Source organism: Sorex araneus, chromosome 6 (genome assembly GCF_027595985.1).
Source record: "Sorex araneus isolate mSorAra2 chromosome 6, mSorAra2.pri, whole genome shotgun sequence".
In the NCBI taxonomy this organism is placed as follows: Eukaryota; Metazoa; Chordata; class Mammalia; order Eulipotyphla; family Soricidae; genus Sorex; species Sorex araneus.
The window spans coordinates 20,393,026-20,405,561 of record NC_073307.1 but is presented as its reverse complement, the minus strand read 5'-3'; the positions used below and the strand labels follow the sequence as shown (position 1 = coordinate 20,405,561).

General features: G+C 41.5%; 1 protein-coding gene and 1 long non-coding RNA gene across 15 annotated transcripts in view; one reads left to right on the top strand and one right to left on the bottom strand.

The window, feature by feature from the left end:
- The window catches only part of LOC101554848 (protocadherin alpha-C2), a 236,676-nt gene that overhangs the window by 221,341 nt on the left and 2,799 nt on the right, over positions 1-12,536 (top strand). The window lies entirely within an intron of this gene.
- LOC129406118 (uncharacterized) overlaps positions 6,605-12,536 on the bottom strand; it is a 38,872-nt gene continuing 32,940 nt past the window's right edge. Inside the window, exons 2-3 of the long non-coding RNA XR_008630804.1 lie at positions 12,214-12,280; positions 6,605-7,547 (exon numbers count right to left, since the gene is read on the bottom strand). This is a non-coding gene — a long non-coding RNA (uncharacterized LOC129406118). The remainder of the gene's footprint in view (positions 7,548-12,213; positions 12,281-12,536) is intronic.

The following is a 12,536-nucleotide window of genomic DNA, read 5'->3' as shown; positions in this document are numbered from 1 at the left end:
GGCGCTCTCTGTCTTGCTATTTTCTTCCCTGTTTCTCTTACTAGTTTGAGGATTTTTGTTTTGCATAAATACTTTCTTTTTTCTGTGTGTGTGTATGGGGGGGGTGGTCAGGCAATGCTCTAGGAGCTTGTGGGGGACACTTCTCATGAAACTTGGCTGGTAGTTCAATGCTCGGGGTCAGTGGTGTGGGATGCTCCGTGCTGCTCCTGTCCAGTGCTGGGGTCAGCCTGGCAGTATGTGGGGGTTCACCAGGGCTATTCCAGGGTACTTGGAGGGTCTCTGCAGTGCCAGAGATTGAACTCGGGCCTTACACAAGCACTGCAGCCTCTGAAGCATCTCCTTGGCCCACAATGCTTTCTGTACAGTCCACATACATGTGGAGCCAATGTTTGTCTTTTTCTTGACTTACTCATCATATCCCCTCAGGGTCAGCAGTCCATGTTATGACAAATGGCAAGGTGTAAGTTGGGAAAATTTCACTGTGGTGTGGGCTGGCATTTCTCTAATGATGTGTGATAAAGAACTCTACATGTGTTTACTGACCACCTGTGTCCCCTTTGGTGAAATGTCTAGATCTGCCCATTAACATTTCCCCTTTGTTGTGCTGTTGTGGCGGTAACCTGGCATTGTGTACTTTGTTGTGGTGCTTGCTGGAATATGAACACTTGGTTATGCTTGCATGAATGTTACGAATGCTGTTCTGAATGCTGAGATCAGGAACTTAGTTGCAGTGCAGGGATTGAACTCTAGGCCTCAAGTCAGCAAGGCCAGCAGTCTACCTCTGAGCCAGCCTGGGCACCCCTTCTCCCCTTAAAAAAATTAGGTTGTATGTGTCTGTTATTTAGATAGAGGAGTTTATTTTGATATAGTTTGCAAGTAACTGCTCCATTTCAGTAGACTGTCTTTTTATTTGAACAAAGATTTCTTTCCCTATACACTTTTTAGTTGTCTAAAAGCTACATGTTTTAATTATAAACTTTAGTCCCACTTGTTTATACTTATTTATACTTGCTGTTGGACTGGAGTGATAGCACAGCAGGTAGAGCATTTGCCTTGCAAGTGCCGACCCGGGTTCTATTCTTTCATCCCTCTCGGAGAGCCTGGCAAGCTACCTGTGGCATATTTGATATGCCAAAAACAGTAACAAGTCTCACAATGGAGACATTACTAGTGCCCGCTCGAGCAAATCAATGAACAATGGGATGACAGTGCTACAGTGCTATACTTGCTGTTGGGTAAGAATCCACAATAACACATTAATGCCTGTGTTGGAGATCTTATCACCTATGTTTTCTATTTATTTTACACTTTTGTTTTTATTTTTAAGTGTATAACCCATTTAAATTAATCTTTGCAAATACAGTGGTTTACTTTAATTCTTTTGTCTTTGTTTAGTTTTCCCAGAACCACATTTAGAAATGCAACAGATTTTTGTATATTGGTTTTGATTCAAGCTTCCTGATTTATTTCCCATGTTTTTTCAGTAGTCTTGAGGGTTTAAGATGTGTTGTTAATAATCACGGCATTTGCAAATAATGTGTTTTATTCCTGACTTTACCTTTTGGATGCCTAACTGCTCTGGTAAAGGCTTCTGATACCATATTAAGTAACTAGTGAGAGCAACATCTTGTCAAGTCCCTGATTTGATCTTAGAGGTAGAACTTTCAGTTCTCACCTTGAGTATGATGTTGTCTATGGGTTTATCATATCTAGCCTTCATGACACACCTATTTAACTGTGTTTTCATTTTCAGATCCTTTTTCTCGATCAGTTGATACAATCATATGATTTTTAGCCTTCATTTTGTTGTGTTATATCACACTGATGGATTTTGTTATTTTGAATCAAGCCTGATCTTTTTGATTTTTAATTAAATTTGGTTTATTAGTATTTTGTCAGCACATTTTGCATATAGACTGGCATGTAATTTTCTTTTCAAATTGTGTCCTTGTCTGATCTTGGTATAGGGTATTTTCTTTTTTCTTATCAGAATTAGAACCAAATGATGTTGCATAAAACATCCAAGGCCTCCTCAGATCTTGGGGCATTCTCACTCTTCAGCTTTTCACAAGTCTGAGAAAGATGGATTTGAATGGTAGAATCACCAGTGAATCTGTATCTTGATACTCTGGGGATGGTTTGCTTACTATTTCAGTCTCTTTTCCTAGTGATTTGTATATTTATATTTTGTACTTCATGATTTAATTTTTGGTGGTTTGATGATTCTAAATATTCTTCTTTTCTAAGTTGTCCAAGTTATTGTGATATAGATGAAACCTGCATTTTTGTGATATCCATTACATTTTGGTGACATCCATTGTAACTTTTCTTTTGTTTCTGATTTTATGTAAGGCTTAAAAAAATCTCAGTGTTGGTTTTCTTAACCTTTTCAAAGAACACAGCTCTTGAAGGATTCATCTTTGTACAATTTTATCATTATATTGTCTTTTTTTTAATTGTTTTTTTTTGCCACACCCCGTGGTGCTCAGGCAGGGCTTACTCCTGGTGGGCTTGGGGAGCCATATGGGATGCTAAGAGATCAAACCTATGTCAGCCACATATCAGGCAAGCGTACTACCTACTGCATTAGTGCCCCAACCCCTGTAATTTGATGTGTTTTATTTGATTTTTGGACCAAAAAGGGTCAGGGATCACTCCTGGCAGTACATACTCTAGTTTTTAGTTATTTCCTTCCTTCTATTGACTTTGGTCTTTCTTTTAATTTTTTTGTTTGAGATTTTTGTATTTTGGTTATTACTACAAACATCCATCTTAATACTGCTTTTGCTGTGTCAGGAGATTTTGCTTAAGTTGTAAAGCAGGGCCTCAGATGTTTTGTACAACATTTAGTTCTAATGCTGACGAAGAAAAAGAAATCACAGCTGACAGTGAATAAGAAGGATGTTACTCGACAACTTGACTTACATCTTGTTTCACTTACAGCAGTTTTTAACAACCTGATGACATAAGTCTTAGTGTATTTATCTCTAACTTTTAAAAAAATCTCCTTTGATATCTTCATTGGTTATTGAGTAGCATGTTTAACCTCTACATATTTGTACAACTTCTAGCTTTCTTCTTATGATTGATTTTTTTTCTTTTTAGTTTGTTTTTGGGCCACAGCCAGCAGTGGTGCTCAGGGTGTACTACTGGCTTTATGTTCAGGGATTACTCCTGGTAGGCTCAGGGGACTGCCAGGCATCGAACCCAGGTCTGCTATATGCAAGGCAAGCGCCTTACTCACTTTACTATCTCTTCAGTTCCCACTTAATTATGGACTGTTTTCTTTGTGTCTCAGAGCCCATTTAATCAGATATGTTAAGGTCATGATTTCCTTCTGGGTCTGGATGATCTATCTATTAATATAAGTAGGGTGTTTCTCTCCCCGCCACCCCCAGCTTGGGTTTTGGGTCACACCTGGTGGTGCTCAGGGTTACTCCTGGTGGGCTGGGGAACATAGGGGGTGCTGGGGATGGAATCTGGGTTGGCCATGTGCAAACACCGTACCAGCTGTAATACCGCTCTGGTCCCAAATCTACTATTATGTTGTGGTAAATATCTCCTTTTTAGGTTTAATATTTATTAAATTTTGAGGCTTCTCTATTGAGTTTAAGTATATATAAATGTATATATATTCTAATATGTTATTTATTTCTGATGATGGACCCACTGTCTCATGTTGCCATTTATAACTGTTAGTCTACTTAATCTAATATAAATATACTGTCTTGGCTATCATTGGTTTGGAGTTTTTTATTCCATTTCACTTTAAGCACTTTAGAGCAAATAAAGAGCTCCTTAAGACAGCATATAATTGGGTTTGTTTTTGTTTTCCAGTCTGTCCATCAATTCTCTGCTCAGGCCGATATATGAGGCCTGAGTACTGCCATGTTATCTTCTGTATTCTGGTTGTTCTAAATTGCCACTGTAGCCTTTTCCTTATGTTGCTATCTGTCATTTAATTTTGGTGTTTCTTTAATGGTATTTTCTCTTTTTTTTTCTGTGTGGGTTATGTATCTGCCCTATGATTTTGTTTTGGTTACCATGAGATTATATTAAACATAGATCATAAATGATCTAAACAGTGGCTTGTCTGATATCATGTTATCTTCATAGGCATGTGCAGTCTGTCTTTTTCATCTGCCCCTTACTGATTTTGTCAGATTTTTCTTTCACACTCAGAGTTCTGAATTGGAAGGATAGCACAGTGGGTGGTCGGCCTTGCATGTGGCCGACCCAGGTTCAATTCCTCTATCCCTCTTGGAGAGCCTGGCAAGCTACAGAGAGTATCCAGCCTGCACAGGAGAGCCTGGCAAGCAACCCGTGGTGTATTCGATACGCCAAAAACAGTAACAAGTCTCACAATGGAGACGTTACTGGTGCCTGCTTGAGCAAAAATTAACAACGGGATGACAGTGCTACAGTGCTACTCAGAGTTCATTACCTAATTGAAATTTTTAATTTTTTTATAATTTTTAAAATTACTTTTATTATAAAAATTTTTAATTAATTTTATTTTTAAATTTTTAAAAAATATTTTTTAAAATTGAATCACTTTGAGATAGACCCTTACAGAGCTGTTCATGATTAGGTTTCAGTCATACATTGTTCCAACACCCATCCCTCCACCAGTGTACATTTCCCAGCATCAATGTCCCCAGTTTCCCTCCCATTACACCCCCAAGTCCCCAGCATAGAGGCACTTTTCTTCTCCTTTTCCCCTCTCTCCCCGACTTCCCCTTTTGGGCATTGTGGTTCAGAATACAGATAATAAAAGGTCATTGTGTATACCCCTTTACCTACCTTTAACACTCAGTTCTTGTACAGCATGATCATTTCCAACTATTATTGTCATACTGGTCCCTTCTCCATCTTACCTATCTTCTGCCCCACACACATTTGTGGTAGATTCCAATCGAAATGTGTAAATAGGTTTTAATGCTCCTTAAAGCATTAAAATTCTTAATTATTATGCTATAATTAAATATATTCAGAGATAGATTTGCACCTTTGATTTCAATTCTCACCTCACTCAAGGTTTTGTTACTGTAATTTTTTCATTGAATAAAATATCCTTTCTATGTGTATTATTTATAAACCATTTTTTAAAATTGTGGTAATAGGATTTACAATACTGTTAATCATACCTTCATGCATACATAATTTCAATACTACCTCCAGAGAGCCCGCTTCCCTCTAACCCTGGCCCCGAGGGGAAGGCAGGACCTGGAATCTAGTGTTTTGCCACTGGGTCACATTCCCAGTCCTGGAATATTATTGTTTTTGTGCCACATCTAGTGGTGCAAATATCACTCAGAGCAGTGCTCAAGGGACCATATGTGGTGCTGAGGACAAAACCAGGGTTGGCCACATACAAGGCAGGCACTTTAACCTCTGTACTATCTATCTCTTTGGCTCCCATTCACTATTTATTCCTCTCCAGTCTGGGGGATGTTTGTGCTGTGTCATTGGTTTGATGAGGTACCAGGCATCAGACCTGTTCTCTGTAAGACCAAAGATTAACTCTGTGCCTCTGGTAGTTGATGTGATGGCCATTAGGGATCAGGCCTGTGACTGGCTTCTAGTTTTAACACTAAGCAAAGTTGATAGGTGATAAAGCTAAGGCCTAGGGAGAATGAGATGTCAGGATAAATACGGAAGCACTAACCCTTGCTCACACTGAAGACATTTACACTGATGCCAGCTACTCTTCCTCATTGGTCAGATTTGTAAGTCTCTACTATCTGAGAAGAACCAGAGTCCAGTGGTCAGGAGGACTTGGTATGATCTCTTCCAATATAAGGCTTCCATAGCCTGCTAATAACACAAACCATCAAAGACTTACAATAGCGGGCAACTCTCAGGTAGAATGAGTTTATGTTTCCCAGAGAAGGTGTGAACAGTCAGTGAGACCAAAGGAAATCACTCAGGTCAGGGAATTCAGTGGTTTTGGCAAGTTCCGAAAAGCAAGTAAGTTTTAAGGATCATATGATTTGTCCAGTGAATTTTTGCACCTGTTATTTGTTTTTAGAAGGAGCCTCTCAGGTGATGTTCAGGGGCTCCTTCTGGAAATTCCTGACCAGTTCAGTGCCAGAATCGGCCTAATGCAGGGGATGTGCCTTAACCCCGTACTGTCTCTCTGGTCCTGAAGTGGGTGCCTTGATCACATGAGAGGGGGAACGTGTGTCTTGTTGGAAATACAGATTCTCTAAGCTTCCTTGGCATGGGGAGGGCATTTCCTTGTAGCAGGGGGAAGGTTTCAAGTTTGCAAGCACACAGACATTAATGAGAGCACAGTGATAAGTGGCAACTGATTATAAAGTATGGCTCCTAAGAGGCAGTTGATTATAAAGTCCAGCTCCATATTTTTATTTATTTATTTATTTTTTAAAACTTTTTATTAAATCACCATGTGGAAAGTTACAAAGTTCTCAGGTTTATATGTCAGTTATACAATATTCAAACACCCATCCCTTCACCAGTGCCCATATTCCACCACCAGAAACCCCAGTATACCCCCCGCCCCCACCCCCTACCCCCTACTGTATAACTAATGAATTTCACTTCATTTTTTCTTTACCTTGATTACATTCCATAATTCAACGCAAAACTCACTATAGTTGTTGGAGTTTCCAACCAAGAGAGACAGACCTACTACATTTGATAATTAGTTTTTCATTGCTGGAAATGAAGAGATATGTAGCCCCACTGCTACAAGTACATAACTCTCTCTCTCTCTCTCTTTTTTTTTCCTTTTTCCTTTTCCCTTTTTTTTTTCTTTTTCTCCCTCATCCCCCTTCCTGCGCCTCATAGTATGGTGTATGCCACGCCGCGTCGGCCAGCGTGGGGCTTTTGCTTAGTTCACAGTCCAGAGGTGGCTGCTACATTAAAAACCTTCAATATTTCAACAAAAACTTACTGTTATTATTTGGAGTTTCCCCCCCAAGTCAGACCTGTTCAAATGGAACCGTTTCACATTGCTGATAATTATAAATGTTAAGTCGCGCGGACGCTATTGCGTCCGCACGGTTTTGGATTTCTGTATAAAGTCCAGGGAAAATTCTGCCAGAAATTACATAGCCCAGCTCACAGTCCCAGTGCATTGCTGTAAGAAGTCTCTGAATTCAAAGTCTTTAGGCGCAGAGTGTCCGATTTGCGCTCAGCGGCTCCGGATTTATCTGGGCCGAGGGCGTGCTGGTTACGCCCCCTTCCCATGAGTTCCTGGGAGCCCCAAAAGTAAAAACCGAATACCTGTGGGTTTGGAGTCACAGAAGATGGCGCCTGCAATGTGGGTGCCGCCAGGCCGCTGCTTTCCGTGCAGGAAGACAGGGTGGGGAGGAAAAAAATCCACCCCCGGCAGCACAGAGTTGTAGCCCAGTTCGGTGTCCCAGTGCATCGCTATCGGATGCTGCGCTGGATGCCCGAATGTGTTACATCTCTGGAATCAAAGTCTTTAGGCGCAGAGGGTCCGATTCGCGCTCAGCGGTTCCGGATTTATCTGGGTCGAGGGCGTGCGGCTCCATATTTTTAAAGGGTCAGTTTGAGGTCTGGGGGAAAAAGTACTTTTTTCAGGATTATGGCTGGTAGGTTATGCTGCTAGTAGACTATTTGGACAATTTTATAGAAGTTTCCCACTAACTGACCAGAGATTTGTAATTTGAATTGTCTTAAAAGTATTATGGTAGAAGGAAAAATGTGGGTTTTTCCAGGAAGAACTCAGTGGCTCTCTGTGGTAAACAAAAGTTGTAAATCAAACAGGGCTTGGGAAACTCAGTGTCTGTGAGTGTTCCTATATTGGAAGGACAGTTGGATGGTAGAAATGGAGATGAGTATTTGTTCGCAGAAGTAGATTATACTTCAGTCATATGTCAAGGTTTGTAGATTCTGTGGATGCTGACTTTGCATGTTCAAGTTCAGTCCTTTTTTTGATAATGGCAATTTCAGAAAGTAATAGCATTAGTAAGATTTTTTGTTGCACTAAATAATACTAAATACTAAATATTTAGTAAGACCATATGGGATGCCCAGGGATTGAACCTGTGTCAGCTGCGTGCAGGGCAGCCCCCTACCCACTATACTAGCAGGCAGTGGGTAGGCTCTGGCCATTTTACCGGCTCCCATTAACAAGTACATTTTTTTTTTGCAATTTAAACTTTATTTTATTTTAATAAAGTTTTTCACAATATTTGATTACATTAAATATTTGAACACCAATCCCACCACCATTACACCTTGCCACCACCATATTTCAAATGTTTCCATCCTGAACCCCAAACCCTGCCCCCAAAGCAGAACCAAAATAATTTATTTTGTATTGCTTCACAAGTACAGTTAACAGTGTTTGAAGGACAGAATTAGATACCTTCTGTTTTACACTATTAGGTAAGAAAATCCCCAGATATTGGGGCTGGAGTGATAGCACAGCGGGTAGGCCGTTTGCCTTGCATGCAGCCGAACCAGGTTCAATCCCCAGCACCCCATATGGTCCCCTGAGCACCGCCAGGAGTAATTCCTGAGTGCAAAGCCAGGAGTAACCCCTGTGCATCGCCAGGTGTGACCCAAAAAGAAAAAAAAAGAAAATCCTCAGATACAATTTTCATTCCCCAAATATAATCAGGTCAAATAAGACATAAGCAATTCACATAAAATCAGTTCAAACATACTGGTTTCCCAACAAACTCCTACTGTAATTCCAGCAGCCTTTACATTTACAACTATAACTTCCATTAGGATTTTACTAATAGCTTTGGAGTTTATAAAACTAGATAGTGGAAATATTTCAAGTGCCTTTTTCACACTTGCCTTGCACACGGCCAACTGGGTCAGATCCCCTGCACACCAGGATTAACCCCTGAGCATCACACCCAAACAAACAAAAAGAAATCACTTTCTTTGCTCACCTATCTAAAGCACTCAATCACAATGATAGTTACAGGTTAAACCACTTTTTCTGGCAGTGCCCATAGGGCCAGGGGATCAAACTAGGGTTGTGTGCATGCTATGCCCACGGTCCAGCCTCTATTTCCAGTGTGGTTCTCTGCTGTTTCTACATCTGTGGTTACATTTTTTGTTTGCTTTTGGGTCATCCCAGGGAGCACATGGGATGCCAGGGACCAAACCCATGCTTGTCATATGCAGGACAAGTGCCTTACCTACTGTACTATCTCTCCAGCCCCTGCAATTTTATTTTCTAACCCATCAGTCATCAAGGAGGGTGAAGCACTTTCAATTTTTTTGGTTTTGGAGCCATACCTGGAGGTGCTCAAGGAATCACTCCTGGCACTGCTGGGGGTAGCATATGGTGTGGCCAAGGATCAAACCTGGGTCAGCTGCATGTTTGCTTTCCCCACTGTACTATCTCTCTGGCCCCAAGTGCCTATTAACTTTGACTTCTTCCTATGAATCGCAAAAGTAATGGCATCTAGAACAATAAATACTTACCAGAAGGTTTTCAATTGACTTCTTCCAAATCCATCAGGGGATTTGAGTGTAGCAGCTATGAGTAATCTCATAAAACATATTTATTCGTATGACTTGGTTAAAATGGGGCCAAGCAGTATAGCAATGCCCTGGGTTTGATCCTTGGCACCACAAAATAAGACATAAAACTGACTTATTCGCAGAGTGCAGAATGGATGTTCACATACATGAAAACAACAATCTCCAAGAGCTCTTGAAAAGACCTGGTTCACTGTCAGTTGTGGGAGGGCGGTCCACACCCAGTGGTACTCAGGGCTCTGCATAGGGCTTGGGGGACCAGGTCAGCTGTGCGCCCTGCCCACTGTACTATCTCCAGCCCCAGTGGTCATGTCTTTTTCTCTGAGTGGCATGTTTCAACAGTCACTGTCACTGTCATCCCGTTGCTCATCAATTTGCTCGAGCAGGCACCAGTAACTTCTCCATTGTGAGACTTGTTACTGTTTTTGGCATATCGAATATGACACAGGTAGCTTGCCAGGCTCTGCCCTGAGGGCAAGATACTCTTGGTAGCTTGCCGGGCTTTCCAAAAGGGGCAGAGGAATGAACCTGGGTCGGTCGAGTGCAAGGCAAACACCCTACCCACTGCACTATCGCTTCAGCCCATTTCAACAACAGACTTAAAAATATCCAGAAAATCATGTTGTAAATAGAAGTGCTGTTATCCAGGCTGTTGTTCTGTTGATGGAGCACAGGTGGAGTGGATCTAGCAACTGTCTTAAGGGCCTTTGCACTTTTGAAACTGCACATAAGCACTGGCTTCACTGCAACTTTATGTCAACATCTGCACTAGCCCTGACTTCTTTCTCTCCAGTTACGGCAGTCCAAGGCCACATCAGCTTCTAAGGCTGTTTCATCCACACCAACAATCTGCTGTTTAATGATGGCACCTTCGGGGTGACCATGCCTAGTTCTTCCGGGGATAGCTTCTCTATTAGCACTTGCTGCTTCAGCTGTTACTTTGATATAATGGAGACAGTTTTATTCCATGAACTCTATGAACTGCCTCTGCTAGCCTTGCACTCTGGATCAGACTTTGATTTAAGTGGCTGTTTTGCTTTCTTATCATTCTGTATTCACTGGAGTAGTATTTTTAACTTTCTTCAAAGCCTTTTCATTTACAGTCACAACTTGATTGCCTGATTGAGACCTAATTTCAGTATTTCCTTGGGAGGGCCAAGGAGAGGGGCAGAAATGAAGGAATCAGTGGAGCCATCAGAACGCACAACACGTATGAGAGGAGTTTGTGCTCACATGGGTATGGCTTATTGTGGTGCCCCCTGAAAAACAATTAAAATAGTAACACCGAAGATCCTGATCCCCTGAGCACTGTGTCCCTGGGTTCTTACATGGAACTGTTGGCCAAAAAATGCTTTGAAAGATTGGTTTGAAAGATTATGTCACATTTTGATAATTTTCAAGAGTTGAGAGAATGCTGTAGAGAAAACTGCTTGGCTCTGGGACTGGAGCAATAGTACAGCGGGTAGGGCATTTGCCTTGCACTCGGCTGACCCGGGTTTGATATCCAGCATCCCATGTGGTCCCCCGAGCACTGCCAGACTGCCAGGAGTAATTCCTGAGTGCAGAGCCAGGAGCATAGCCGGGTGTGACCCAAAAAGCCAAAAAAAAAAAAAGAAAAGAAAAGAAAACTTCTTGACTCAGGGCTGCCATATATTCATTTCCCTCCACCCTAAATGCAAGTTTGCTTGTCTTTAGAATTGAGACATGACAGGAAAATGGTTTTGAACTTTCTGGCTTGAGCACTGGGTTTATGAATAAGTTGTATTAATAACTTAATAACTTGTCTCTTATTAAGACTAGATACACTTAGGAATAAATGAGGAATTGAGATCTTAGAAGGAGAGAGAAGAATGTAGTCCAGAGCCAACTCAAGAAGTTCCAGTATGTACACGAGGACCCTACAACGAACTGATAGGAAACAGCCTGCTAAGAGCAGAGCAAGCGACTCATAAACAGTGTTTCGAGAAGGGGCTGATGACAGTGCTGCTGAGCGAATCAATAAAATGAGAATTATAAGACCACTGGAAATATGATTAATGGGCTTGTCCTGAGCAATGTTAGAACAATAGTTCTCGGGGATGCCAAATTAAGAAGAGATGGGTGCTTGCTCGATAGTAGGGTGGCACCTTGATTCAATCCCCGGCATCCCCCAGCTCTCCCAAAGAGAAGGAAATAGAAAGGGTAATGTAGGTGGAGCTTGCAATCCAACATAAACAGCTCTCTGTGGAACTTTACATGACTCCACCAAAGGACCAGTGTCAGAAACAAGAACGCTTCTGGGCTTCCTGTGCTCAGAAAATTGCTCTGACCTCTCCTTAGGTTCACAGATTTTAGGGGCCGGAGCGATAGCACAGCGGGTAGGGCTTTTGCCTTGCACGTGGCAGACCTGGGTTCGATCCCCAGCATCCCATATGGTCCCCCAAGCACTGCCAGGAGTAATTCCTGAGTGCAAAACCAGGAGTAACCCCTGAGCATTGCTGGGTGTGACCCCAAAAGCAAAAATAAAATAGGTTCACAGACTTTAGGGGGACATGTGGGAGCATCTTGCATTGAACCTTCTGGGGATGTATGACCATTTTCTAAGACTCAGTGCATTTGCCACACTTTTTTTTCTCCAGTATAATGAATAATTTACCTTCTGGAATCTGATGAATTTTGCTACACTTTGGTTAGTATAGTTACCAGGTTGGTGTATGTCCTGGGACATGGACTCACCAGACATTTCCACCAGGATCCTTCTTCCTCATGCTGAGGCATGGCCTTCATCCTCCTCTTCTCTGATCTTGGGTGGATAAATGGAGGAAAAATTGGTTTCACTAATACACAAACAAAGCAGGTGTCAAGATAACCTTAAAATTGTAAAAGTTTGCTTTAATACATTGATGCTGGCACACAATTTGTGTTAAGTCATTTCCAAATTGGTGGTATGCACTAGCATCATGTGAAATAACCATATTCCTTCCGAAATCCCCATAAGGAAGCAAAAATTAGATAAGATAAAATTTCTCTGGTAAGAAAATCTGCCTCCCTGATAACCT